This window comes from Abramis brama (genome assembly GCF_963993115.1).
Source record: "Abramis brama genome assembly, chromosome: 5".
In the NCBI taxonomy this organism is placed as follows: Eukaryota; Metazoa; Chordata; class Actinopteri; order Cypriniformes; family Leuciscidae; genus Abramis; species Abramis brama.
In genome coordinates, this window is record NC_139967.1 from 25,811,036 (window position 1) to 25,814,962 (window position 3,927).

Consider the following 3,927-nt stretch of genomic DNA (forward strand, 5'->3'; position numbering starts at 1 on the left):
CTTCTCTGCATCAAGAGACAAAATGCCATTTGGAGAATCTGCGATGTTGGAAGCTTCTATTATGTGAAGAAGGCGACGGACATTATCTGAGGCAAGGCGATTCTTGATGAAACCAGTCTGATCCACGTGGATTAGAGTAGACAAATGTGGTTCCAATCGGGAAGCTAAGACTTTGGCAAACAACTTAGTATCAGCATTTAGAATAGAAATAGGATGGTAACTCGAACACTCAGAAGGTTCCTTACCCTTTTTTAAAAGTAAAGAAATAATAGCAATATTTGAATTGTTAAAAAAAGAACCCTTAGTAATTGTAGAATGAATCATCTCCAGTAAAAGAGGACCGATTTGAGGCCAAAAGGCCAGATAAAACTCGGGGGGTATACCATCAAGCCCTGGAGATTTATTCTTATTCATGCTCACTAAGGCTTTGTACAACTCACTCAGAGCTATTGGAGCATCAAGTTCAAGAGCAGATTCATAGGAAAGCTTTGGAAGTTGAAGAGGGTTCAGAAAGCTTTTACATGCCTGCTCATCATAAATAAACTCTGAGGAGTATAAATTAGAATAAAATGAGCAGAAGACTCAGTCAATGACTCAGTTTTATCCCTTATGAACCCTTTTACAGCTGACCAGAGTACTGGGATCAACAGAGGGTCTATTTATCATTAAAAATTGGTCCAGCTGTTCTTTCATTTCCCTTAGAAAAGTTTCATTCTGCAATAGAGTACAATTGAACCGCCAACGGGCCGCTCGTTTGGGGCCTGGAGAAATTGCCAGTTTGCCAAATACAGCCCTATGGTCAGAAAGAGACATAGGAAGAAGAGCGAAATCAGAAGCTTTTTCAAATAAATGTTTAGAAATGAAAATGTAATCTATACGGGAAAAAGTTCTATGTCGTGATGAAAAACAAGAAAACTCCTTTAGAGAGGGATTAGCAGTCCGCCAAACATCTATTATGGCACAATCTAAAGCCCATTTCCTTAATGCAGTGGAAGCAAGACGTTGGTTTGCCCCCTCCACCACACCAGTTCTATCTAATGAATGTGACCAAACCGCATTGAAGTCACCTCCTATTATTAGGCCAAAATCAGATAAATCCAGTATAAGTTTAGTCAGATAATCAAAAAAACTCCTATCAAAAGCGTTAGGGGCATAAACGGAAACAAAAGCTATTTTTTTATCATTTATTAGAGTTTTAATAAAGACAACTCTACCCTCAGAATCCTTCCCGGTGTCTAAAATTGTAAACTGAAAACTACGTTTAGCAATGATTGCTACTCCTCTGTTTTTTTTTAAATTTGAGGAAGAAGCAATGACATGATAAAATTTATTATGAAATCTGGAAACATCCCTTTCCAGAAGATGGGTTTCCTGAAAAAGAGCTAGATCTATTTTCATCCTCCGCAAAAAGTCCAGAGTGCTTGTACGTTTATGAGGAATATTAAAACCCCGCCCATTCCACGACAAAAAAAAAAACACTAGTCATAAGTGTCTGAGTAAAAAAATAATATCAAAATAGTGAACCAATAAACCACCACCTCGAATGTAAAATGAAAAGTATAAAGTTCTATCCTTTGGGTCCTGTCCCACCCAACCAATATCCCTCCATCCTGAAACCCCCTTACCCACCCACCAAGCCTACCTTCTTTCCCTTCTGAACCCCCCCCCCCCCCCCCCCCCCCAAAAAAAAACAGATGGAAAAAAGGTCCATCTAGAGCCCACCCTCGCCCCCCGAAAAATTGAAGTGACAGTAAAGATGGTCAGATAACCCCTTCCTCTCCAAAAAAAGAGAGAGAAAAAAAAAGATAAACTTTATTTGAGTGTAATTTGCATGATAACAAAAAAAAAAGATTGGATTTATATTATTAAATAACAAAACAAAACAAAACAAAAAAAAATCCAGAAATCACAATGTATGATTTTTTAACTATTTATTTGTATGATACAGCTGCAAATAAGTATTTGAACACCTGAGAAAATCAATGTTAACATTTGGTACAGTAGCCTTTGTTTGCAGTTACAGAGGTCAAACGTTTCCTGTAGTTTTTCACCAGGTTTGCACACACTGCAGGAGGGATTTTGGCTCACTCCTCCACACAGATCTTCTCTAGATCAGTCAGGTTTCTGGGCTGTCGCTGAGAAACACGGAGTTTGAGCTCCCTCCAAAGATTCTCTATTGGGTTTAGGTCTGGAGACTGGCTAGGCCACGCCAGAACCTTGATATGCTTCTTGCAGAGCCACTCCTTGGTTATCCTGGCTGTGTGCTTCGGGTCATTGTCATGTTGGAAGACCCAGCCTTGACCCATCTTCAATGCTCTAACTGAGGGAAGGAGGTTGTTCCCCAAAATCTCGCAATACATGGCCCCGGTCATCCTCTCCTTAATACAGTGCAGTCGCCCTGTCCCATGTGCAGAAAAACACCCCCAAAGCATGATGCTACCACCCCCATGCTTCACAGTAGGGATGGTGTTCTTGGGATGGTACTCATCATTCTTCTTCCTCCAAACACGTTTAGTGGAATTATGACCAAAAAGTTCTATTTTGGTCTCATCTGACCACATGACTTTCTCCCATGACTCCTCTGGATCATCCAAATGGTCATTGGCAAACTTAAGACGGGCCTTGACATGTGCTGGTTTAAGCAGGGGAACCTTCCGTGCCATGCATGATTTCAAACCATGACGTCTTAGTGTATTACCAACAGTAACCTTGGAAACGGTGGTCCCAGCTCTTTTCAGGTCATTGACCAGCTCCTCCCGTGTAGTTCTGGGCTGATTTCTCACCTTTCTTAGGATCATTGAGACCCCACGAGGTGAGATCTTGCATGGAGCCCCAGTCCGAGGGAGATTGACAGTCATGTTCTAGTTCATAAATGCCAGAGGAGAACTGGCCCCCGACTGAGCCTGGGTTCTCCCAAGGTTTTTTTTTTCTCCATTAGGTCACCTGATGGAGTTTTAGGACACCATTAGGCCGCTTGATGGAGTTTTTTCGGTTCCTTGCCACTGTTGCCTTTGGCTTGCTCAGTTGGGGATATTTTGGGGATATTTAATTTTATTCTATCAATCAATAAATTCCACTAGAAACAAACTTTGTTGTATTATTTTATTTTAATACTGTGAAGCTGCTTTGATACAATCTGTATTGTGAAAAGCGCTATACAAATATACTTGATGATACTTGATGATGTTTAGCTTCTTCCATTTTCTAATGATTGCTCCAACAGTGGACCTTTTTTCACCAAGCTGCTTGGCAATTTCCCCGTAGCCCTTTCCAGCCTTGTGGAGGTGTACAATTTTGTCTCTAGTGTCTTTGGACAGCTCTTTGGTCTTGGCCATGTTAGTAGTTGGATTCTTACTGATTGTATGGGGTGGACAGGTGTCTTTATGCAGCTAACGACCTCAAACAGGTGCATCTAATTTAGGATAATAAATGGAGTGGAGGTGGACATTTTAAAGGCAGACTAACAGGTCTTTGAGGGTCAGAATTCTAGCTGATAGACAGGTGTTCAAATACTTATTTGCAGCTGTATCATACAAAGAAATAGTTAAAAAATCATATATTGTGATTTCTGGATTTTTTGTTTTTAGATTATGTCTCTCACAGTGGACATGCACCTACGATGACAATTTCAGACCCCTCCATGATTTCCAAGTGGGAGAACTTGCAAAATAGCAGGGTGTTCAAATACTTATTTTCCTCACTGTATACTGTATATTGTGAGACTAGACTTGGTGTGCAGACCATTACAGCATAGTAAACATGTTAACACAATTACACAAGATATGCGCTCACACTTATGCAGCCTAAACAGGAAAAGACAAAGACATTATTTGATACAAACGGTGTCTGAGCTTGGACCGGTAAGAAAATAATTAAAACCCATGGCAGAAGAAGATAAAATCGCATTAAATTACCTCAACATTAGTG